The sequence below is a fragment of the Tachypleus tridentatus genome, chromosome 1, assembly GCF_004210375.1.
Source record: "Tachypleus tridentatus isolate NWPU-2018 chromosome 1, ASM421037v1, whole genome shotgun sequence".
Classification (NCBI taxonomy): Eukaryota; Metazoa; Arthropoda; class Merostomata; order Xiphosura; family Limulidae; genus Tachypleus; species Tachypleus tridentatus.
The window spans coordinates 114,992,794-115,020,357 of NC_134825.1; the positions used below are offsets into that span (position 1 = coordinate 114,992,794).

The following is a 27,564-nucleotide window of genomic DNA, read 5'->3' on the forward strand; positions in this document are numbered from 1 at the left end:
TATTAGTAACATTAAAGATTGGTAAGAACGTCATATAGTAACTGTGTTAGTAACATCAAAGTTTGGTATAAACGTCATATAGTAACTGTGTTAGTAACATCAAAGATTGGATAAGAACATCATATAATAATTGGATTAGTAACATCAAAGATTGGATAAGAACATCGTATAGTAACTGTGTTAGTAACATCAAAGATTGGATAGGAACATCATATAGTAACTGTGTTAGTAACATCAAAGATTGGATAGGAACATCATCTAGTATCTATGTTAGAAAAGGAAAGAAGGGCTCTCCATGTCAGTTCAACCTGCCTCACACAGATGACACGTGAATTAAAATAGAAGTCCAGATTAACAGGTCTTAAAATCAAAAGCGTTCAAATCCCGTTGCCGTTAAAACGCGTTCCGCGCTTTGTAGCCATGGATGTGTTGCAAAAATGACAACCAAAATTGTCCGTTTTTAAAAGTTCAAGCGTTGGCAGATCGTACCCTGAATAATTTGACTTTCTTGACTATAAGTTCTGATGACTAGCTAGCTGCCTTTCTTCTAGTTTCTTAGTTCGAATGATAGCCTTCAGCAATGCGTAAATAGCTCTCGTGAAACTTTGCGCAAAAATGTGGAACAAACTAAATTACTAATATGAATCGAAGGTATTTGTTGTAAGTTGTTAAGGATTGGCAACCAGTTAGCACTACCCTACCACCCACCGCTTTAAGATCGGGGAATCGTTTGTGACATTGCACGGATTCAAACGTGGGTTGTCATCTCTGGAATCCGTGTGTCAATCCGCACCCGAATCAAAGGTAAAGTGGTTTAAAATTATTAATAAAAAATATCTACAACCCTAGGGATCATCCACTTTTGAAGTGGTATCTTATTTCTGTGGCTATAGAGGGAGTTTTTTGGAGGAAAAACAACAAACAACTTTTAATATTCGTAATGTTTACTAAAAGCTTACCAAATTTCTTTAAGGTACACTTGATTAATTTAGACTTAATATTAAGTGTAGTTTCATGTTTTTACAAGGTTGATCAATTAAACTGAATGTTTGACATGGGGTTAATCGGGGAGCTATTATCCAGTACCCTATGAATGTGTCCCACAGTGAAACTCTGTTAACTAGAAAGGCTCAGTAAATTCAATGATCAGATTGGATCTCACCATCTGGAGAGGCAACCCTTCTATATTTACGTGGTGTTGGCTTAAGTGATAAGTCGAGATTAAATTCCTGGAACTGTTGTCCAACATGCTGTCATTTCTTCTGGGTGTTTAAAGTTCACCATCCATTTCAGTGACGCACAAGCGGTTGAGAAGTGAACTTTATATCATTTAGTTGTTGCTAAAATCATTCTATGGAAGTAACTAAAAGCAGTTATTCTCTTGATGTACAACTTCCTCATTTGGGAACCCTTAGTTTTTAACTAGCATACACAATTACTTATCTGATCCATCCTGCAACTGCAACTGTGGATAAGTCAACATCAGAGCTTCCACTAAAGTACACTTTAGGGATTGCAATGCTTGCTCACATTCCGAAGGGTATCTCTGTTTTAATAAGAATTGGTAACGGTGGAGAGATCTCAGTTATAAGATGAAATTCGAAGGGAACTGTGGACTTGTTTGGTCAAAGGTTCAGGTCAATCTCGCAACAGAAGAATCTTTGATCGCAGTGTTACTCTTGACCGCAGTGTTACTCAGAAACTTCATATGAACACATTTTGCTACCTTCAATTTCAAACCTATCTTCTTTTTTGTATCCAGTGTAATACATTTTTTGGCTCTCAGCTACAAATTCAGTTACCAATTTAACTCTGGCACTTCTTTGATTGATGTCCCTTCAATGATGACATCTCCATTAGCTTCCATTACACAGACCGAATGACATTACATTAACCTGTACAAGTCTTATATCTGTTTTATCATCTAGTTTGACTTGCTAATATATGCATGACGGGTCTAACGTTTTACACGAACATGACCCAGCATTGATAAAAGCAAAAGGTCTAGAATAGTACTTTTACTAGACTTGGTAACTCGGTCAGCCATCTTCTCTTAGTGGTTAACTCTTCCTTATTGTTCTAAATTCTAAATGTGAGAAATTCCGTTTCTTTTGAAACTACAGTATGATTTTTTTGTGGACACAGCATCAATATTTCCTTCCTTTCGATACTGTGGTATATTCAGTTAAAACTAAGTTAACCTTTGACGTATCAACCAGAGATTTAATCACGTTATTGGTCATAAAGTAATGCCAGGTCTCTAGCTCACTGAATCATGATGTCAGATGGATTAGTGAAACAAGACATGATATGAAATGTAAGATGAATAATATTTATTGTGATGCTAAGCACAAACGCAGTGTGTGTGTATGCACTTGTTTTTAATTGGGTAATCCCAACGACTCCTTCAGGATTTTGTTCTGGATTGTCTAAATACAATGTTCCTTAATCCACAAGATGGCGTCTCTTTAAATCAACTGGCACGACTCGTGTGACTGATCATTCTTCCTATGACACTGGTGAGATCGTAACCTCTAGATACCACATGAATGATCATTGGAGAACACTGCTATTGTCATCCATGCAGAACGTGCAGTAATATCCTTCCTTCTTCTACGGCAGAACAAGTATCAGAGGCAGTTAGAAAGAAATCAATTTGACAACTTTTTTGACCACGTGTTATACGAAACCTGCAAATATAGAGAAAAAAAAAACTTAGAGTGAATACTATAATATTGAAAGAAGCTAGAAACACATGGCATAGCTGTCTATCACAATTATATCAAACTCGAATAGTAATTTTAAAATATAGCAAGTAATTATACGTGTAATCAGTTGCAATACATTTATCTCTGAAGGGCCCCGGCATGACCAGGTGGGTTAAGGCATTTGACTCGTAATCCGAGGGTCGCGGCTTCGAATCCTCGTTGTACCAAACATGCTCGCCCTTTCAGCCGTAGGGGCGTTATGATGTTACGGTCAATGCCACTATTCGTTGATAAAAGAGTAGCCCAAGAGTAGGTGGTGGGTGGTGATAACTAGCTGCCTCTCTTCTAGTCTTACACTGCTAAATTAAGAACGGCTAGCGCAGATAGCCCTTGAGTAGCTTTGCGCGAAATTCAAAACAAATTATCTCTAAAGTGAAATGTATTAAATAAGAAAGGTGGATAAACACCTATTTACCTTTCTGCCTTTACAGTTGATGTATTTACATGCCAGAGAATATATGCGTGATTTAACACAATTTCTCATTTCCTATAATTATCGACACGTAAATGTTTTATAGGTAATGTAATGAGCAAGATAATTACTGATGTCCTTTTATGTACACTTCCTTTAGAACTGATTTACCCACATTCCATACCTTTAAAGGTATCGTTTTAACTTTTATTGTTCTTTCAGAGGGTAAGAAATAAATAAACGAGGGGGTTCCCGCAGGTCAAGTATGTCGCAGACGAACCTGCCCACGTGCCTCGTGTTGGACGCTACTGACCTTGAATCTGTAATACAACTTTTCTTGTCTCCACGAGCAAGTTAGATGGCTTCAATAGAGTGCATTAGTCTTTTTGAATCCCAGAATAAAATCAGGACACAGTTATTTAGTTAGCAGAAAGGAGAAAGATCCGCCAACATTTTTGCTTGCAATCACTGCCCCACCTATCGACCTGTACTGCAAACAGCTTCTTTTTTTCTTTTTTTTCAAACATACCTGTAGCCTCCGCACTTTGTGCCCAGCAGACAGTCGGTGCTACGCACGAGTTCGAGGGCAGATACCCACCCGTGTTCTTTAATTTTCTCCGTCTCAGCCGTTGTCGTGTGACGTAAACAAGTGGTTTGTTAGTTGGCCGTCCAGTTTCTCGTGTTTTGTAGGTCCTCAGACCGTCTGACACTGGTTTGTGTGTAAGGTTTAACGCCATATTTGTGGATGTGACATACAACTTCTAATTCGCAAAGTTTGCGGTAGATATATAAAACGGATTTTGTTCATGAAACTTCGTGTGGGTAAGTTGAAAACTTTATTCAATACTTGTTTGCCTAGGTGAACCAGTGTCTCTCTGAGACTTCAGAACTGTAGCATTAGTAATATAAATTATTTTTGCATATCATAATCGTAACATATTTACATGGTAGTGAGTTTTAAAACCGTGTGTTTCCGGTTTAATACCATTTACACATTATAGATTTATATGATCAGTAATTTACTTCTAGAGTTTCAGAGTAATTGGTTCGTGCTTTTTTAAAATTTTAGTTTTAGAAGACAATTTGACGAACTTTTTGACCAGTAAGAACAGTGGTGTGTAAGAAACGGGGCCCTTTTACATTGTTACCTTTTGTTCATGGACAGTACTCTTTCATATACCTACCCTATGCAATGTTAAAAGATTCAAAATTATGTTATGTTTACTTCTAATTTATGTTCTTTCAAAATAAATTGTGGTCTTCTTATAAAACCGGCGTACAATTTTCGGATTATTTTCCTCACGTCACGACTTCAGAGATTTTTATTCATCATTCATTAATGGAGAACATTTACTAAATGTTCCAGTCTTAGAGGACGTTGAATACAGTGAATGAAGCCTTAGTGTGGTGTTCAACATCTTGTCTCCTAGCGGACTGAAATATGTTAACGTTTTATGTATCTGTAAACTTAAAACCGAAACTATCATTCATGTTGACTCACGATAATAGTTAAAACATAAAAGCTTAAGAGACATTGTTGACGAACTTTAAAACCGAAACGTTTTTTTTAGATCCAAGTTAGCAAGTATGGATAAAGCCGTAAAACCGAAACTTTTTTAGATCCAAGTTAGCAGATATGGATAAAGCTGTAAAACCGAAACTTTTTTAGATCCAAGTTAGCAGATATGGATAAAGCTGTAAAACCGAAACTTTTTTAGATCCAAGTTAGCAGGTATGGATAAAGCTGTAAAACCGAAACTTTTTTAGATCCAAGTTAGCAGATATGGATAAAGCTGTAAAACCGAAACTTTTTTAGATCCAAGTTAGCAGATATGGATAAAGCTGTAAAACCGAAACTTTTTTAGATCCAAGTTAGCAGATATGGATAAAGCTGTAAAACCGAAACTTTTAGATCCAAGTTAGCAGATATGGATAAAGCCGTAAAACCGAAACTTTTAGATCCAAGTTAGCAGATATGGATAAAGCTGTAAAACCGAAACTTTTTAGATCCAAGTTAGCAGATATGGATAAAGCTGTAAAACCGAAACGTTTTTTTAGATCCAAGTTAGCAGATATGGATAAAGCTGTAAAACCGAAACGTTTTTTTAGATCCAAGTTAGCAGATATGGATAAAGCTGTAAAACCGAAATATTTTTTTTTAGATCCAAGTTAGCAGATATGGATAAAGCTGTAAAACCGAAATATTTTTTTAAAATCCACGTTAGCAGATATGGATAAAGCTGTAAAAAAAATCCACGTTAGCAGATATGGATAAAGCTGTAAAACCGAAATGCTTATTTGTGTCTACCATAAAGTAAGCTCATTTTTCGTCTTTAGATCACCTGAGCCCGCCATCAGTTTAAAGCCGCGGGTTCGAATCTCCATCGCACCAAACGTGCTCGCCCTTTCAGCCGTGGGGTGTTATATGTTATGGTCAATCCCACTGTTCGTTGGTAAAGGAGTATCCTAAGAATTGGCGGTGGGTGATGATGACTATCAGCCTTCCCTCTGGTATAGCACTGCTAAATTAGGGACGACTAGCGCAGATAGCCCTCGTGTTATCCTTGCGCGAAATTAAAGAAAAAAATGTGTCATCATATGAAACCATAAAATATGTATAAATTACACCACTTCATTATCTTTCTATTGTGTATAGGACACGCATGAAAATGTATACACGTGTGCTGTACTATTTCCAAAACAAATCTTAATTATAATCTCCAACTTGATATTTTGACGCAAGATGGCGCATTTAAGCACAAATATACATGCTCTATGTGATTCTGAGCTTTAAATACGCTACAAATATTTTAAAAATCATAAAATAAACAATATTCAGTTAATAATAATGTCATTACATAAATTGAGAATAACGTGATTTTGAATTATTATTTAAAAATTAGTAAACGTTATGTTGATTGTATAACATTTAACATGTGGCGCCATCTTGTCAAGAACGTTTATCCGTGGGTAAAATTTATGTATATATAAAAGATTAGAACCTCAAGCGTAACTGACACCGTAAGCTAGCAAAATACGTGTTATGAAACGTGATTATATGTTAAATTTAGATCTTTCCACCAGAGGGGGTTAAGGTGGGGAGAACAAATTCAACTTCGGTAAACTGGAAAATACTGCACTTCAGGGGGACCTTCCCCCATTACAGCCTTGGAATTAAACGCTGGTGATTATAATTTATAAACAGAATGTTCACCCTTTGGCTAAGATTTTAATAAAAAAACAAAACAAAAGAATGATGAAATTATTTAACGAAACGTGAGAAATTAGATGGCTAGGTATGGTGTACACACTCTCGCCATACTGCTTCGCCGTTTTAATTTGAAAGAGTCACGTGAGTGGAAAACGAACGTTATGACGCCTAATCACAGGAAGCAATGGAGTCGTTATGTTAATACAACAATGGTGCCATTGCAATATACGAAGGCTTTGCTCTGGTGGGATTTTACCCTCCAACCACACAGATAAATAAAAAAGGAACAAATTATTACTTCCTCCCCTCATTGATTTGGCGCTCATGTACACTATTTAACATTTAGCGCTGTTTTGCTAGTCAGGTCCGATACAGGTGTCATGATGTTAAGGAAACATTAGACAATTATTGCACGTTTCTGTGCAGCTGTTTACATTTTGAGACGAAATTTGACTAATTATACGCTTGCTGTATGATTGTGTAACAAAAGAACCGTGAGAGAAGAAATGTGTTGTTTTTTTTACATTTTAACTTCTGAATTAATAGAGCGTTAACAGGTCCATAGCGTTTCAAAACTAAAATGTGCGTCGTCTATCAAGACAGTTTTAAGTTTAAACGGCGCTAGTTGCTGTAAAGAAAAAGCAAAGCCAAACAAACAACACGAATTAGGTTTTCTTGTTTTTCGTATTTGATTTGATCACTTTTGAGAAATATTTAAAATCCTCACGAGTCATGCTATCATCGTGTTTGTATACCGATATTTCTGGTTTAGCAAGCCAACGAAGCTATTGATTGGATTAATTGTTTATTATGTTCATGTCATAGTCATTTCTGATTAATTATATTTAAGGGAAACAGTTACTGTTTATGCTTGTTCGACATTAATCGTTTATTATGATTAAAACAACAGTTATTTCTGTTTATTATGATTAAAACAATGGTTATTTCTGTTTATTATGACTGAAACAATGGTTATTTCTGTTTATTATGATTGAAACAATAGTTACTTCTGTTTATTATGCTTATAAGAAACAGTTATTGTTTATTATGATTATAACAATAGTTATTTCTGTTTATTATGCTTATAAGAAACAGTCATTGTTTATTATGATTATAATAATAGTTATTTCTGTTTATTATGATTATAACAATAGTTATTTCTGTTTATTATGCTTATGAGAAACAGTTGTTTATTATGATTATAACAATAGTTATTTCTGTTTATTATGCTTATAAGAAAGTTATTGTTTATGATTATAACAATAGTTATTTCTGTTTATTATGCTTATGAGAAACAGTTGTTCATTATGATTATAACAACATTTATTTCTGTTTATTATGCTTATAAGAAACAGTTATTGTTTATTATGATTATAACTAGTTATTTCTGTTTATTATGCTTATGAGAAACAGTTGTTCATTATGATTATAACTAGTTATTTCTGTTTATTATGCTTATGAGAAACAGTTGTTCATTATGAGTATAACAACATTTATTTCTGTTTATTATGCTTATAAGAAACAGTTATTGTTTATTATGATTATAACTAGTTATTTCTGTTTATTATGCTTATAAGAAACAGTTATTGTTTATTATGATTATAACTAGTTATTTCTGTTTATTATGCTTATGAGAAACAGTTGTTCATTATGATTATAACAATAGTTATTTCTGTTTATTATGTTATAAGAAACAGTTACTGTGTATTATGATTATAACTAGTTATTTCTGTTTATTATGCTTATAAGAAAGTTATTGTTTATGATTATAACAATAGTTATTTCTGTTTATTATGATTATAACAATAGTTATTTCTGTTTATTATGATTATAACAATAGTTATTTCTGTTTATTATGATTATAACAATAGTTATTTCTGTTTATTATGCTTATGAGAAACAGTTGTTCATTATGATTATAACAATAGCTATTTCTGTTTATTATGCTTATAAGAAACAGTTATTGTTTATTATGATTATAACTAGTTATTTCTGTTTATTATGCTTATAAGAAATAGTTATTGTTTATTGTGATTATAACTAGTTATTTCTGTTTATTATGCTTATAAGAAACAGTTATTTATTATGAGTATAACAATAGTTATTTCTGTTTATTATGCTTATGAGAAACAGTTGTTCATTATGATTATAACAATAGTTATTTCTGTTTATTATGCTTATAAGAAACAGTTATTGTTTATTGTGATTATAACAATAGTTATTTCTGTTTATTATGCTTATAAGAAACAGTTATTGTTTATTATGATTATAACAATAGTTGTTTCTGTTTATTATGCTTATAAGAAACAGTTATTGTTTATTATGATTATAACAATAGTTATTTCTGTTTATTATGCTTATAAGAAACAGTTATTGTTTATTATGATTATAACAATAGTTATTTCTGTTTATTATGCTTATGAGAAACAGTTGTTCATTATGATTATAACAATAGCTATTTCTGTTTATTATGCTTATAAGAAACAGTTATTGTTTATTATGATTATAACTAGTTATTTCTGTTTATTATGCTTATAAGAAATAGTTATTGTTTATTGTGATTATAACTAGTTATTTCTGTTTATTATGCTTATAAGAAACAGTTATTTATTATGAGTATAACAATAGTTATTTCTGTTTATTATGCTTATGAGAAACAGTTGTTCATTATGATTATAACAATAGTTATTTCTGTTTATTATGCTTATAAGAAACAGTTATTGTTTATTGTGATTATAACAATAGTTATTTCTGTTTATTATGCTTATAAGAAACAGTTATTGTTTATTATGATTATAACAATAGTTGTTTCTGTTTATTATGCTTATAAGAAACAGTTATTGTTTATTATGATTATAACAATAGTTATTTCTGTTTATTATGCTTATAAGAAACAGTTATTGTTTATTATGATTATAACAATAGTTATTTCTGTTTATTATGCTTATAAGAAACAGTTATTGTTTATTATGATTATAACAATAATTATTTCTGTTTATTATGCTTATAAGAAACAGTTATTGTTTATTATTGTAAGACATTGTTGATTATGATTATAACAAACATTTTGTTATTAATGTCAACTGTGTGTGTGATATGGCGTAATAACCTTTTACGGAGGCTTAAGAAACGGAGGGAGGGGTGTTGAAGTTTATATCTTCAGTCTCTCATTGTAAAATAGGTGTGTAGCCAAACACCCATAGTTTGCAATTCCTTTCTTCACCATTGGCTTATATTTTCTTGTAACCTAATAAATATCACAACTCCTTTGTTTTTTCACGTATGTTGCTATGTCGGTTACTCCAAACATATTTCTTACACGTGTAGTCTTTTTGTACGTCAGTGTCCGTGGTATGTTATACAGGACATACGGTTGTAACATTGCCAGTTAAGTCCCCTTACCATCTATTATATTTTGTCTGTCTAAAATTGGAAATAATATTTCGTTGAAGGGTAGAAACACCGTATTTAACCACGTGGAAAATTAGGTTTTGCTTTTGATGCAACAACCCATGCTTGAAGAAGTTTGTCCAGTGTCTTTTTGTTTCGTTTGTGTTTTAATACGCTGCTGTTGTAATGTTTCTAAAATAGTTTGTTACCAATTAAAATTATGTTTTTCAAACCAGAACCGGCCGTGAATAAGCCTACTGAACCATAGAGACTGTTCAACCGGAACTGTACATTGTGTCGTGCCTTAAATTGTTTCAACCGGAAAACATAAGTCGTCTTTCTCCACAGTAGTTGTGTTCGACTGACATCGGTTCGTGGTTTGTCAGGACACGCATATTATAATCATTTATTATCATAAGTAAAGAATATAAGCAGAAGAATATCCAGTTTCAATTATAATTATTGTTGTAATAAAACTTGGACTTCGTGGTACTATAAACACGAGCATTTTAAAAGGGATTTTGAAGGAATCTTTTCAGCTTGAAAACCTCGGGTATACGACACAAACCACTGACCGTACGAACAGAATGATGGCTTTGAAAAGGGCCTGAGTTGTTCTGCGTTTTATTTTGTTCATTTGTTTTGAATTTTGCGCGAAGTTACACGAGGGCTATCTGCGCTAGCCATTCCTAATTTAGCGGTGTAAAACTAGAGAGAAGGCAGCTAGTCATCACCACCCACCGCCAACTCTTGGGTTACTCTTTTACCAACGAATAGTAGAATTTATCGTCACATGATAACGCCCCCACAGCTGAAAGGGCAAGTAAATTTAATGTGACGGGGATTCGAACCCACGACCTTCAGATTACGAGTCGAGCCACCTGGCCATGTCGGGCTCTTACCGTTTGAAGTGAAGACCTCTCTTTGTGATGTCATTATTTGCTTTATAAACTATTAATTACGTTGTATTATAATACGTTATAATTTTAAATATCTTACGCTACCTTCATGTTAAAATAATACATTTGTTTGGAGTGAAGGTACCAGTATTTTAAATGAAAAACGAAGTGTTACTCTGAAAATAATAAATTTTACAAATTTTCAAACATATACATTGTTATTTACGTATCTTAAACGTGTATTTTAGGGTTCAGTGTTGCAATTAAAATGAGTTACTTTCCAATATAAATAACTGTTCCGTTATGCGCCTCATGCGTGTTTTACTGAAACTAAATCCCTTTTATTATTATATTGGCGTTACACACATCACAACTATCCGTGTATCCAATAATTGTCGTTTTTTACGCAGTCAACAACACTACTTCACAAATGCATTGTTTGAGTAGACAACTGCTTTGTTTACTTGGGTGATGTGTAATGTATCTAGTGCAACCTTGGATTTAACAGTGCAAACAGTTGATTTGTTAACCGTGCGAATGTGGTTCACGTTTCTATTTGTTTTAAAATTTATCGCGAGCTGTTAGCATACGAAAACATAGTTAGGACGGGTATGAATTGTCAGTTATACATGTTCAAGTAGCACGTGACAGTGTTTTCTTCGTGTTTATAAATGTACTGTGTTTCTCTGTACTTATTATAATCGAATTGTATTGTTAGGAGCCTCAACTGTTGTTGTGGATAACTCGTTCGTTATTCATTTAAACTGTATGCGATATAAGCGTAACAGTCAATACTTTAGTCTATTTGTGGGGCGGTAAGGTGCTACTGATTGGCTGGCTTTTGCACGTGTAGATTAACACAAAAATATCGAGCAATTATTTTGTCCGCTCTTTCATTTTTCGTGTTATTCACATTTTGTTTGATTAATTATTGTGACACATTTTGTTATACATTTTGTTATTAATTGTGACACATTTTGTTTGATTAATTATTGTGACACATTTTGTTATTGTGACTTTGTTTAATTAATTGTGACACATTTTGTTATACTAATTATTGCGACACATTTTGTTATACTAATTATTGCGACACATTTTGTTATACTAATTATTGTGGCACATTTTCACTTACGAAGGATCCATAATGAATGTATACGGTTCGGGTTCGAGTCCACGTCGCACCAAACATGCTCACCCTTTCAGCCGTGGGGGCTTTATAATGTGACGGTCAATCACACCGTTCGTTAGTAAAATAGTAACCCAAGAGTTGGCGTTGGGTGGTGATGATTACCTGCCTTCCCTCTCGTCTTACACTTCTAAATTAGGAACGGCTAGCGCAGGTAGCTTTGCGTGAAATTCAAAACAAACAAACAGTGAATACAGTTTTGAATAAATCCTGGAATTATATTTATTTTTCAGTTAAATATAAGGTTTATGTTTTGAACGTTGCACAAATGACGTACAGCTATACAGCTGTCTGCCCACTCAGGAACAGGACCCGGGATCCTGTTCCATAATATATAGGTCAAAGCAAACCTGTATAACCGATTGTTCAATCACAAGCATGTCTGGTCTGGCTTCCAGTGCCTGATTGATTTATATCAAACCTCTACCGGGACCTTGATATTTATGACCAAAGTTTAATTCGATTTAATATTCAGTCATAGTAGAGGATGGCGGGAATTCTGGTCACGTGACTAGGAAGATTAATGTCATCGAGCCACAAAAAAACAAAACGTAATGGCGCTATTGGCTTTAACACTAAACATGAACAAAAAAAGGAAGGTCTGAACACTTGATTGTTTGTTCAGTTATGAGTTTCTAAGTGCTTACGCTCGAGTCACTTAACCAACGACAAGGAATGGTATTATAATGACTTGCTAGGACTTGGTAGTTTATTGATAATGGACTATTTTTTTAAAGTATTGTCCACACGCAATTTCTGTCACCAGTTGTTGATCATGTCGAAAATAAATCGCACTTTGATTCATTCGCACATCGCTCGAAATTAATATTTATTATTAGAGTGCGCACGAAAAGTAACTTAAATACTGAAAGGGTAAAATGAACTAAGTGGTAAACTTAACAGTGGTTGACAGAGGTAATGTTTTGGTGTATAGTGCCCCACTGCGGTTAAGGCAGTCAACCTGAAGCTTCTTTACGTGGTAAGTTTATGGACATAACGCTAAAACCTAGGATTCGAATCCGGTCAACCTGGAGTTTCTTAACATGGTAAATTTATGGACATACAACGCTAAAACCCAGGGTTCGATTCCGGTCAACCTGGAATTTCTTAACGTGGTAAATTTATGGACATACAACGCTAAAACGATTCCAGTCAACCTGGTTCTTAACGTTTTATGGACCAGTAAAACAGGGTTCAATTCCAATCAACCTGGAGTTTCTTAACGTGATAAGTTTATGGACATACAACGCTAAAAACCAGGGTTCGATTCCAGTCAACCTGGAGTTTCTTAACGTGATAACATACAACACTAAAACCCAGGGTTCGATTCCAGTCAACCTGGAGTTTAACGTGGACATACAACGCTAAAACCCAGGATTCGATTCCCCGAGGTGAACCCAGCAATAACCTGTTGTTTTACTGTGAACGAAATCTCTTGATATAGCCCTACCTTCCAGGTACGATTAGGTTTAAATCGGGGACAACATTGGTATTTATTGTTATAGTGGGAATGGTGCCCTCTTCATTTCGAGCAACGATTGCTGAACTACTGGGTGTAATGGGTTAAATGTAACATTTAAAAAAACTTGCAATAACAAAAGGACTGGGGAATAAGGCCACGAGCTATGTCAAGTGGCGCCACCTAGATTGTGTTGGAAACGCACTAAACACGGTCACAGAAAACGAGAAATACAACAAAACCAAAAATGTTAAACACGTGGATATCAAGTTATCCATGTGGGGGAACTACAGAAGGTGGTGGTGTTTTTTGTTTCAGTTAAACTGATTGAGGTTATTAAAGGTGAAAGGTGTGTTTGTTGCGTGACTGGTGTGTGTGCGTACATGCAATTGTGCACGTAGAGAAATGTCACGTGGCATTCGCCTTTTAACACTAAACGGTATAAGCTCAGTCATGCTTGTTGTAGTGTTTGGTTTAAAAAAAAATTGAATTGGTCTTTCCGAAGTTGTTATTGGGCCATTTGTATCGTATTAGTAGTATACCGTGTTTTATTGTTTATCTTTCAAAACAAATTATAACTCGAATTAGCACGTGAGAAATATACTTACATTTATGAACTTTTAATGACTAGTCTTTATCAGTGGTTCGAATACAAACTTTATTCAGTTGTTATGTAGTTTAATCCAGCTCCCCCTTTGGCTCAGTGGTAAGTCTGAAACCTGGGTCTTGGGACCCGTGTTGGGCGCAGCACAGATAACCCATTGTGTAGTTTCGTGCTTGACAGCAAACAACTAATTTATGGCAGTTCTTGTTCAGGTTTTAATTAGAGCATTTGGTGTTGTGGTGGAACTTAGCAAATGAAGTCGCCTGGTTTTTCGTTTTTAGGTCCGCTTGAATTGTCCCCTGCCACTACAGCGGTAAGTCTACTGCTTTACAACGCTAAAATCAGGAATTCGATTCCCCTCGTTGGACTCATCGGATAGCTCGATGTGGCTTTGCTATATGAAAACACACACACATTACTTAAATTAAACGTTCAGAAAAATCATTGATTTTTACTATCAAATGCTTTTCTTTTTGTGTGTAGGCCCGGCATGGCAAGTGTGTTGAAAGTTCGACTCGTAATCTGAGGGTCGCGGGTTCGAATCCCCGTCACACCAAACATGCTCGCTCTTTCAGCCGTGGGGACGTTATAATGTGACGGTCAATTCCACTATTCGTTTTAAAAGAGTAGCCCAAGAGTTGGCGATGGGTGATGATGACTAACTGCCTTCACTCTAGTCTTACACTGCTCAATTAGGGACGGCTAGCGCAGATAGCCCTCGTGTAGCTTTGCGCGAAAGTCAAAAATAAAAAAACTTTTGTGTGTTTATGCAATTCTTCATAAATTAAAAAAATGTAGATTTACAGTCGACCATTAAAAGAAAAGATTTAAATATTGAAAGCCAGAATCTATACAGTTGAAACAAATAGACCAAGGGCATTTGAGGGCGTATTAGTTTTTCTTAAATTATCGCCCTGTTTTTGTATCGTTAGTACATAATATTGATTTATTATTATTATTACCATTCTGTTTTATGCCTCGTATAGATATGAAAAAAAATGTGTGGGTAAATCATTCAGTTCTTGTGTAAAACACGTGGGGAACCCCAGCAAAAATTAATTAGATTGATTGGACAATAAAACCATAGATTTGCAAGAACATTTGATGCATAAATGTTTTATGAGAATGCATTATTGGCCCGACATGACCAAGTAGGTGGTCAGGGCGCTTGACTCGTAATCTAAGGGTCGCGGGTTCGAATCCCAGTCAAACCAAACATGCTCGCCCTTTTAGCCGTGGGGGCGTTATAATTTGACTATCAATCCCACTCTTCGTTGGTAAAAGAGTAGCCCAAGAGTTGGCGGTGGGTGGTGATTACTAGCTGCCTTCTTTCTGGTCTTACACTGCTTAATTAGGGACGGCTAGCGCAGGTAGCCCTCGTGTAGCTTTGCGCGAAATTCAAAACAAAACAAACCAACATTCGTATAGCAGTTACAGTGTGTGTATGGAGAGAGAGGGTTGAGAATAATTTTGTAACCAATCAGGTACGTTTTATAAAGCATTGTACATGAAAGTAACCAATCAGATACTTTTATAAGAACTGCACCGTATTGTTACAAGTGAAAGTAACCAATCAGATACAAGTAATTTTTAGATACGCTGCTTTCTGGTTGTTTCTAATTTAAGATTAGTTTACTTAATACGTAAACACTTTTTGTACAAAAAAATAAGAAACAAACAAAAACTAGAAAATTTTTGTGTTACAGTAAACGTTACATTTGCCTACATTCAACGTAGCCTACATGAGTAGTTCTTGTTCTTCACAAGTTAAACTACATAAAATATGTCGTAATTCAATGAGTAAATAAACTGAAAAAAAAAACAATTGGACAAACGAAAAAAATCGTCTTATTTGACAACATGACCCAATAAGAGTGCGAGTTAGGGTTTAGATATGATATTTTAGCAACTGGGAACGTTTGAAAGCTGTCAAGGCCATAATACATAGTTGAAATTTGGACTTGCATTATGGGATTTAAAACTAATTTATGATTGGTTTGTTTGTGTACGCTTTGGACGAACGTGCTACATCTGGTTTGTTATTAGCACGCGAGAAGGTTAAAGCGTTGTTTTAAGAATGTGTATATATTCTGTTTGTGTATATAGAGCGGTCACAGGTTTAGAGTTTGCTGGTTAATCATGTCCGATAAAGACCATTCGTGAGTACTATAATTCTATGTTAATAGTCGGGATGGGTTAATTGTAACACACTTATATAAACAGCGTTATAGTTGCTTGAAAGTGAGTATAGATATACGAAGTTATCCGAGTATTCATGCATGTAACAGACTGGATCACTTTACGTGCAGTGCGCTATCTGGTGGAAGTTTATTAAGTTCCATTCCCGCTTGCTGATTCGCTAATGGAATTTCATGCTTCCAGCACGTGCGACGTGTCACCTGTCTGTCTGGAAGAGTATGATAGAACACAGTAGTGTCAATAAATTGTTCCTTTCGGTTGTTTTCTCGAGACATTCTTGAAAAGTTTCGGTCGTATAAAAGATCTATCAGACAAAGAAATTCGTAGCATTAGATAGAAAACCTTCTGTAGGTTCCCTCACATTTCGCACATTACTACGATATATATATATACACACACACATTCTTTTCATAGACTTCCGACTATACTAGGTCGTAAGACGAGTTGCCAGATCTTCATTTTATGATGTGCTTTGAGTGTTAATATTACTTTTCAAATAATGGAAGGTGTAACTGCTGATTTGCACATTCAAACTCCGTCTGTCGCACCAGTAAGCTGGACCAGTGATACAGGCGCCCTCTGTCTGGCAGAGTGCCAAGATCAAGCCACATTTAGTCACTTTAGTATTATAGAACTGTTATCGTTATTTCAAGCAGGTTAGAGAAGGCGCTACTAGAACTGTGAAAAATAACCATTAAACACTTTGGTACATCACATTACTTAATGTGGTACACAACACAAGTTGGTAGCTTACATCACTTAATGTGGTACACAACACAAGTTAATAACTCGCATCTCCTACACGCGTACGTCATTTAATGACTACTCCTATGCACGTGTGTTGTTTAATGATACAAATGCAACACACGGTATCCCGCTGGTACAGCGGTAAGTCTACGGATTTATAACGCTAAAATTAGGGGTTCAATTCCCCTCGATGAACTCAGCAGAGAGCCCGGTGTGGCTTTGCTATCAGGTAAAGACGCTACACGCGTTGTTGTTTAACGACACCACAAATAAGTAATAATGGTTATGCGAACAAAATCAGAGGAACAGTAACTAAAATAGAAGTAATTACATGTGTAAAAAGCCCGAAATCCATTTGTACGATTCACTTCTACACGTCATCACATCATCATACATTCTCGGAAAAACGTATAACTCTTATTAATCAAATGAGGGAAAACGTGTGGCAGTGAACAAACTATGTCAATATATTGACAGGTGAAAACACAGGATCAACACAGTATCTTAACAAAATTATTAGTCAAATGAGGGAAAACGGGTGGCAGTGAACAAACTATGTCAATATATTGACAGGTGAAAACACAGGATCAACACAGTATCTTAACAAAATTATAAACAACACATACGAACTGCAGTAGAATAGGCCTGTCCCGCTTGGACTGATGTAGCACAAATACACGTTCAGAAATTACATACTATAGAAACCTGAGATCCTTACATAAATACACTGATATTATTATTAATAAGCCTAATTCACAACAGAATTATAGTTTGTTCGTTAAAATGTTTTGATAAAAATGTATGTACAGATGGTGCACTGACCTCAATGGTTAGAATATCCCTCGTTATGTCTCTCCACTAAGTTTATGCTATAAGAAAAAGTCCACCTGCACTGGACTGCAATGTATCATTTATAATCAGGTATCACGTCTGTGTTTTAAAGTGTGTTTATCAGATGTGAAATATGCGGTTAGTAATTAATTCAAGTAAAAATGTGATATTTTACTGTGAAAGTGTTTGTGACTTTAAACGACCACATGGTCGTTCACCACATGTGGTGAAATATCACTTGATCATGTAAAGTATCTGTAGTCTTGAAGGTAAAAGTAGAATCAGTGTTGAAGCCCTGATTTCGTAAGTAGTACTATATCACAGTTTATTATACAAGAGACATGGAAGGTCTGATTAGAACCCGTCCCTCCCAGCTCGTGCACAACGTCTGAATGCCTATCTTAGATACAAGTCACACGACGTATGGACTATATGGAGAACCCAGTATTTTTTAGTGGACTTCCGCGCCTAGAGTTTTTATTTCTTACTAACATGACGTCTTAAAATGTACAGCGAACTCTGAGAAGTTGATGAAAATAGGGAAAATAACAGTCTTATTTCGTAGTGTAATATATGTACAAATATTTCTTATTATGTGAACTTAGTTAATTTATCTGGTAGTACAGTGAACATAAATGTGAAATATACTCTGAAGTTTTTAGCGATCACGTGTAGTTGATTTGTCGTTTAAAAATACCCTGGGGTCCAGGGGCGTAGTTTTTTTTACACCCGATGGGGGGATGATTTTTGCAACCATTTATGTGGACTGTTCAATTTGCAAATTGGTAATCTCTGATTACGTGAACCTGAAAGCTGTAAACATGCAGTCACAGAGTAATCTTGTTGCCACGATACTTGCATGCATACTTAGGCCTACTGACTGATACTTACGAATTATCGCTTAGATCGAAAAGCTTAGAAGTACGTCTATATTAAAGATGTACATTTCGACTACTGAGAAAGCCTACATCTAGGCCTAATTATGTAATTCGATTGTTAAGAACACGAGAATCACAAGAACAAACACACAATTAGTAGGCTTGTGATGCAATAAAACAATTCAACAGACCAAACTGGAGGGGGGATAATTGTATGCATTATACCCCCCACCTAAAATGAAGAGGGGATGTATCCCCCATCCCCCGAGGATCTACGCCCCTGCGGGGGTCTGAAAGTATAAAAAAATTAACGTTGTCAAAATTCGTAGGTTTCTGTAGTTTGGGGGTGGAGAAGTCTGTGACATACAACTGGTCTAATCATGCTATCAAAAATAAGGTAAAACTGTATAATGGAATACATGGGGTGGCGTGAATAAAAGCTTGTTACACATTAGGGAACATAAACGTTTTTGCTGATAGCTAACGATTAGACGACGAAATTCTTATTAAAAGTTTTCAGTCCCAGCGGCTTCTCGTGTTAGTTAAATGTCACGTTGCTCTGTTGAACCGTTTGAAATCACGTTCCTCGTGCTTGAGATATCGTTGACAGTGCCTCAGGGGCGCCCTCTACCCTGATCCTGAAAGTGAGAAGTGTTTTTTTCATGATTAGAAATATTATTTTGCTTGCGTAAACGAAAACAAAAAAGCAGAATGTCCATGCACGTACTGATTTAACAAACTTGTTATATTAAGTGACATTACCAAACATTCTGTAAAATACGTTCGTGTAAGCGAATACAACATGTTTTAGAATTGATACGTAAATTGTGTTCTGGTGTGTATGTGCACGTGAGTGTTCTTAGGACACGTTCCTCATTGTTCAGCACTACTGTATAAGCAGTTTCGTTGCTCGTTTATCTGTAGAAGAACGTGTTTCGTCACGAGACATTGACGATGAACTGAGTAAGTGAAATAAGTATACCTTTCTGGTGTATAGGGTAGGAAGCCATAAAATATTGATTGGACCGTAGAATCACAAATATGCAGGGATGGAGGTTGTTTAGTGATGGTGTTAGTTTGGTTTGAATTTTTCGCGCAAAACTACACGAGGGCTATCTGTGCTAGCCGTACCTGATTTAGCAGTGTAAGACAAGAGGGAAGGCAGCTAGTCATCAACCCTTGGGCTACTCTTTTACCAACGAATAGTGGGATTGACCGAAATTTTTTAAGCCCTCACGGCTGAAAGGGCGACCATGTTTGGTGCGACGGGAATTATTAATCAAGGCATTCTTGTTGATTAATGTTAAAACTGCTCTGATAACTGATTGGTTATCTGATCAGTGAAGATTTTTCCTGTGACGTTCTAGTTCCTGACTGTATGATTTTTAAGATCCTGCTTTGGTGAGAAGAACTACATATTTGTTAAATATTAAAGTTCTAGAGTATGCTATGATTATAATAAAACTTTTCATAAACAGTAAACTATATAAACCACAGCTTAAAAAGGCAACTTTTTTCAAATTAATGAAGCCAGTTCCATAAAACAAACCTGATTAGACGCACGTAAACCAGTATCCCAATCAAACTAAAATATGTAAACGTTAGGATGCACGGAAACATCGGCTGTGTGCCGTTTCTGTTAACGAGGTTTTCGGTCATAATCCGAGTAAAAGTCTCACGAAGTTTGACGCGTTTATTAGATTTAGCCTTTCTTGGCTAACGCAGAAAATCGAGTTAAATGGAATGGTAAGAGACAACTGGACTTCGTGAAGCTGAGGTGGAATATCTGGAGATGTGATAACTTGTAAATGGATTTTTTTAAAAAGTATAACAACACTTTCGAATCAGAAGCTGAATTTCAAGGTTTTTCTTGACTGTGTTAAGCAGTGTGTAGAAGTAAGAAAGAATTGTGTGTAATCGGACTTCTTATCTCTCTTTATCATTTCAAATAAATTGTTTTTCAAGTTTGTTATTTATCCGTTTTCCAGTCAACCCTGACACGACCTTTACTTAAACTGCGAGGTGTAATCGATAAAAGACGGTTTATTTCTAAAAAATATGGTTTCAGATAAGGATTATTTTATTATTTATGAAAACATCGCTGCTCCCTAATCTGATTTTTAGGCATTCTTTTGAAGTGTTTTAGAGAGACTGTCCCTCACATATACCAGTTTATAACTGATTTGTTTGTTATTGTTGTTGGAATAATACTTATAGGTTTCTCCCCAGATTTTGTTAATAGATTTGTATCTAATTAAGCTGTAGAGTTCCCTGCTTTTCATATCTATAATGTGTGTATAAGGTGAAAATTGTAATATGTCGCTCGTCTTGTGTTTGCATGTCAGTCCATTAAACTGAGTCATTAAGAATAAGACAATATCAGTCCATCATACTGAAACAAGTCAGTATTGACTCATACTGAGGTCTTGTGAAAAAAGGCAAAATTTGTCCATTACTCTCTGAAGCCGTGGGTGCGTAATAAGCGTGACAGTCGAAGTCCCTGTACGATTAGAGTAGCTCAAGAGTTGTTAGTGGGTGCTCTTACTGTCTTTCTTTTAGCCAATCACTTAAGCTTGCGCAGATGGACCTCGAGTAACTTTGTAAAATTTAGCAAATGAAACTTTTTTGTTATAAAGTACGAAAACTAAGAAAGAATAAATGTTCCGTATGACGTCAGTACAAGTCAGTACGACCAAACAAAGTTTTAAGCTTCCGGGTGATAATCGTCTGCTACTTGTGTAAAGTTCCTACAAATCGTTATTCTGTGTATTTTTTTGACCAAAGTATTCGACTTTCTGGATTAGACTTCTAGCTTTCAACAGCTATTTTCTCCGCGCTAGTGAGAACCATCGCGTTTTGTTATTTGACATTACGTATGGATTACAGTTTTGGTTTCAGTTGATAAGGGATCGTGTCTGTAAATTGAGGGGGGCCGTAAATGTTACGATACCTTGGAGTTGAGAGTTCGATGTAATCTTACACAAGTATTGTTTGGCATTCTTCCGTTTACAGTTTAGTGCTTAAAATATAAGGGTTTGTATTCAACGCAACTTTATGTTTACATAGAAAACAATAGATTATCTGTAATCGATTGATGGGAGCTTGGTACAGACTGGGTTCGAGGCTACGCAAAGATTTATACACGTCTCTTCTAACACATAATCTGGAATAATTCATGAACTCATGTGACAAATGTGTTGAAAAACAGTAGTCAAACATTAGATTAGCTTATTACGAGAATGGAGGTTAAAGAAAAATTATACTGATGGTCAGGTCACCGGAATTCGAAATTTTTCTTAGCTGTATGTTCACTTGTTTACTAGTTTACCTTATTTATCAAAATAATTTAAAGGGCTAATAATATACTGTCAAAATTAAGTTACGTATCGTAGTTTTATTTCTCAGTGAGCCAACAATAGGTCTGTGGACTCGCAATGAATGCTAAAATCTGGGGTTTGATTTGTTCATGCTTAACAAGGCACAAGTAGCCCACTGTGTAGCTTAGCGCTGAAACAAACAAATCAAAAGTGTAGACTATTTATTAAAATATAATCTCGAAATGGTTTTGTGTGTTTTCGTGTGACGTCATCAGCATGATATGTATACGGATGGATCCCTGTCTGTGATTCTCGGGAGTCATACCTCTGTTTTGTTTTTTAAATTCCATACCTGTGGCCAGTCATACCTGGTACATCTTTTATATGACACAACGTGTTTACCTTAATTCGACAACCTGCTGGAGGTGGTATAATACGTACATGGCTTATTGTAACTGGTGGTTCGTTCTACTTTATCAAACGTTTCACATCATGTACTGCCATTGGAATAACTTGCTCAACACCACAGTTTTCATTGTTGATCTAATTATACACCTTGTTGTTCAACACCACAGTTTTCATTGTTGATCTAATTATACACCTTGTTGTTCAACACCACAGTTTTCATTGTTGATCTAATTATACACCTTGTTGTTCAACACCACATTTTTCATTGTTGATCTAATTATACACCTTGTTGTTCAACACCACAGTTTTCATTGTTGATCTAATTATACACCCTGTTGTTCAACACCACAGTTTTCATTGTTGATCTAATTATACACCTTGTTGGTCAACATTACAGTTTTCATTGTTGATCTAATTATACACCCTGTTGGTCAACACCACAGTTTTCATTGTTGATCTAATTATACACCTTGTTGGTCAACACCACAGTTTTCATTGTTGATCTAATTATACACCTTGTTGGTCAACATTACAGTTTTCATTGTTGATCTAATTACACACCTTGTTGTTCAACACCGCAGTTTTCATTGTTGATCTAGCTATCTAACTCCTTCTCGAGTGCTGGACCAAACTCAGTGGGATGATAGTGTGAAACATGTTACTGGGAAGAGAGGTCACCCTATTATTGCTGTTATTGAGAATGTATTATCTTTGAGGTAACGTTAACTACATTCAGCTTGTTTCTTCAGTTATAAGAAACTAATATATATATTACTAGGTACTGTGACGTTACGTTGTTTTGTGAATGACTTGTCTTCTTGCTTCTACGACACTGAGTTTGGAAGAAGAAAGAACACACTATTTTACAGTTACTGCCAAATATGTTTCTTCTTCCAAACGAACCTATACAAATTTCGACTTCAATCATTTCTTCCCCTAAACAAACCCATAAAATTTTCGACTTCAATCATTTCTTCCTCTAAACGAACCTATAAAACAACTTTAATCATTTCTTGCTCTAAACGAACCTATACAACAACTTGACTTCAATCATTTCTTCCTCTAGACGAACCTATACAACAACTTGACTCAATCATTTCTTCCTCTAGACGAACCTATACAACAACTTGACTTCAATCATTTCTTCCTCTAGACGAACCTATACAACAACTTGACTTCAATCATTTCTTCCTCTAGACGAACCTATACAACAACTTGACTTCAATCATTTCTTCCTCTAAATGAACCTATACAACAACTTGACTTCAATCATTTCTTCCTCTAAACGAACGAACCTCATATTCAAACAAACCCATTGACTTCAATCATTTCTTCCTCTAAACGAACCTATAAAACAACTTTAATCATTTCTTGCTCTAAACGAACCTATACAACAACTTGACTTCAATCATTTCTTCCTCTAGACGAACCTATACAACAACTTGACTCAATCATTTCTTCCTCTAGACGAACCTATACAACAACTTGACTTCAATCATTTCTTCCTCTAAACGAACCTATACAACAACTTGACTTCAATCATTTCTTCCTCTAGACGAACCTATACAACAACTTGACTTCAATCATTTCTTCCTCTAAATGAACCTATACAACAACTTGACTTCAATCATTTCTTCCTCTAGACGAACCTATACAACAACTTGACTTCAATCATTTCTTCCTCTAAACGAACCTATACAACAACTTGACTTCAATCATTTCTTCATCTAGACGAACCTATACAACAACTTGACTTCAATCATTTCTTCCTCTAGACGAACCTATACAACAACTTGACTTCAATTATTTCTTCCTCTAAACGAACCTACAAAACAACTCGACTTCAATAATTTAACTCTGAAAATGAACCTACAGAAAAGTCGTAATTTAAAACATTATACGTAGAAAGAAAGAAGTAACACGTCATCTTCCACCCACCCCAACCCTTTTTATCATTAAGATTATTAAATTTCTTCTGAAGAAATAGATAATGAAATACAAATCAATATGAATTTTGTTTCGCTGGATTCGATGATTTACCCGATTGTATACGTCATATGTAACTCGTTTCTCGTGCGTGGGAATTCCACGTGCCACCTACAGTTTGTTAGGAGAACGTCTTTTAAGGATACAATGGCGTCGATGGATCTAGTTTGTTTGCATTACTGATGACTTCAGAGAAGAACAGCTGGACTTACGTTTTTAGTCTTAGCACATCTGTGTTTTTCTTCTGTGACGATATATTTTAAAATGTTGATAAATTGTCTTTCAAAGTATATGTGGTTATTTCCGTAAATGCCCGGATTAACGTTTTGGCGAGATATTAAACTTCTTACGTTACAACAGAGGATTTTAAGAAGCTTAGTAACGACTTTCATAGATAAACAGAGACATACTCAGAGGAACAGATGGATAATCCAAACATAAATAAAATTGAAAGACAGATGGTTAGGCGCAGACCAGTACAGACACAACAGATAAGATATGCGTAGCTAAGTGGATAGGCTCAGACGTAGGGATAAATGAGAAATCTTTCTTGTTTAAATCACAGACAGACAGATCTTCACAGTTAAAGATAGGCATACAGTATGATAAATAGTAAGTGTAAGGAACAGTACTTGTTTTAATATCTGTAATATTCCACTAAGGTTATATGGGTTTAAGTGAGCTATCAGAACTCTGTGTTAGTGTTATATGGGTTTAAGTGAGCTATCAGAACTATGTGTTAGTGTTATATGGGTTTAAGTGAGCTATCAGAACTATGTGTTAGTGTTATATGGGTTTAAGTGAGCTATCAGAACTATGTGTTAGTGTTATATGGGTTTAAGTGAGCTATCAGAACTATGTGTTAGTGTTATATGGGTTTAAGTGAGCTATCAGAACTATGTGTTAGTGTTATATGGGTTTAAGTGAGCTATCAGAACTCTGTGTTAGTGTTATATAGGTTTAAGTGAGCTATCAGAACTCTGTGTTAGTGTTATATGGGTTTAAGTGAGCTATCAGAACTCTGTGTTAGTGTTATATGAGTTTAAGTGAGCTATCAGAACTATGTGTTAGTGTTATATGGGTTTAAGTGAGCTATCAGAACTATGTGTTAATGTTATATGGGTTTAAGTGAGCTATCAGAACTATGTGTTAGTGTTATATGGGTTTAAGTGAGCTATCAGAACTATGTGTTAGTGTTATATGGGTTTAAGTGAGCTATCAGAACTATGTGTTAGTGTTATATGGGTTTAAGTGAGCTATCAGAACTATGTGTTAATGTTATATGGGTTTAAGTGAGCTATCAGAACTCTGTGTTAGTGTTATATGGGTTTAAGTGAGCTATCAGAACTCTGTGTTAGTGTTATATGGGTTTAAGTGAGCTATCAGAACTCTGTGTTAGTGTTATATGAGTTTAAGTGAGCTATCAGAACTATGTGTTAGAGTTATATGGGTTTAAGTGAGCTATCAGAACTATGTGTTAGTGTTATATGGGTTTAAGTGAGCTGTCAGAACTAAGTATTAGTGTTTTTAATAATTCTCGGGCTCCTCTTAACACGTCTCCTGGTGGGACAGCGGCAAGTCTTCGGATTTACAATGCTAATATCAGGGGTTCGATTCCTTTCGGTGAATACAGCAGATAGCGCGGTGTGCCTTTGTCATAAGACCCCCCCCCCCCTTACACACAAGTACAAGACCAATACGCGCCTGACGTATTCTAAATGCATTACACTTTTAAAATGTCCTTTGGACGTTTTGTCATGCCAAATGCTTCACTCAAACACACCAGCAATAGTTCGCAGACAAGCCTTCTGGCTTTACGATGCTAAAATTTGGGTTTCAATGCCCGTGGCGGGCAGAAGACAAATAGTTCGTTTAATCTCGCGCTGCCATGGACAACAAACAACGTAAGTTGCGCCAGTTGCATTAAAAGGCTTAACTGTCATCTGAACGTGATTATACATTCATGCCCACCAGGCGAATTTGTTAACAACTGTTATCTGTTTTCGATTTCACATTTGGGAATTTTGTTTTTTAAGAAGTCGGAAAGGTGTTGATAAACACTATGTTTTCCTTCACGAGTGCCTATGGTATATCTATACAATGTTATACGGTATATGTCGATAAAAGGGTCTAGCCTTAAGGATGTCGTCATACGAATGGATGGATACACGATTGGAGACGTGGTACCGCTGAATAAAATCCATATTTTCATGTATGGGTATGTTATAAAAGTGACAATCAATTCCATTATTCGGTTCAAAGAGCAGAACAAATCCCTCTGGCGGCGGGTAATACTAGATCGCAGTTCCAACTCTGGTCAGTAACTCAAAATTAAGGATGGCTGTATCTGGTATCTAGGATTCTCTGACCTGTTCATTCAGCACATATGCACATGAGATGCCGTTTAGAAAGGAAACTTATATTTTAATTACATCAAAAACAGGGAACCTTCTCTTCAGCTATGGTTTCACGCTGCGACATCGAGTCCACAAATAAAGCCAATGAGACAATGTTTATTACTAGTGTGTCCTTGACGTTAGTAAAAACATTGTCATGTACCTGATCATGAACAATTCTGTGTATAAGATCAAAGTTTATAATCATTATTTCTTAACTTTCGGTTTTATTTATTTCATTACATAACTGCTTGGTTTTGGATAATATAACGGCAGCTATATTTTTGAGTGGTTGTATAATTTCGTCTATAGAGGGTTCTATAGATGAACTGCTGAAAGTTAGGGTCTAGACACATGTTTTATTGAAAAATTGCTTATTTTTTGAACTTCACCCAAAGTTGTTCGAAGGCTATTTGCGCGAGCCGTCCTTAGTCTTGATTAGAGGAAAGGTTGCCACTCAACAACACGCACCGCCAACTCTTGATCCTCTCTGTACCAATGAATAATGGTATTGACTGTCACGTAATAAGCCCCACGACTGACCAGCTGGACATTTTCGGTGATTGGATTTGATCCTGCTATCCACAAATTGTGGGTCGAAAATTTTAACCACCAGGCATATTTTTGAACTGATTAAATTTATGCTGGTAACAAGTAATCATAATCGATACTCACTAAACACAATACTGTGTGTTAACAGTGTGTGATACGTATAATAAATCTCGATTTTTTTAACGTGTCACGATTCGTCGAACTAACTGATTAGTTACGCTCTGAGCACGTTAAAATAAATATGACAAAGACATGCACGGTATTCAACTTGTTAATTAATCGACTGAAATGCGTGGGTCGGTTGCGTGTGCATGAAAGTTG

At 35.4% G+C, this 27,564-nt stretch overlaps 1 protein-coding gene across 3 annotated transcripts in view; it reads left to right on the forward strand.

The window, feature by feature from the left end:
• The first annotated feature begins 3,530 nt into the window (after nucleotides 1-3,530).
• LOC143222031 (protein phosphatase 1 regulatory subunit 16A-like) overlaps nucleotides 3,531-27,564 on the forward strand; it is a 68,440-nt gene continuing 44,406 nt past the window's right edge. Inside the window, exon 1 of one of the 3 annotated variants that reach the window (XM_076447857.1) lies at nucleotides 3,531-4,002. The gene's annotated coding sequence lies outside the window, so the exon portion shown is untranslated. Of the gene's footprint in view, nucleotides 4,003-15,956; nucleotides 16,089-19,416; nucleotides 19,548-27,564 lie in introns of those variants that run through there. The other 2 variants (XM_076447864.1, XM_076447863.1) reach the window with 2 other exon arrangements.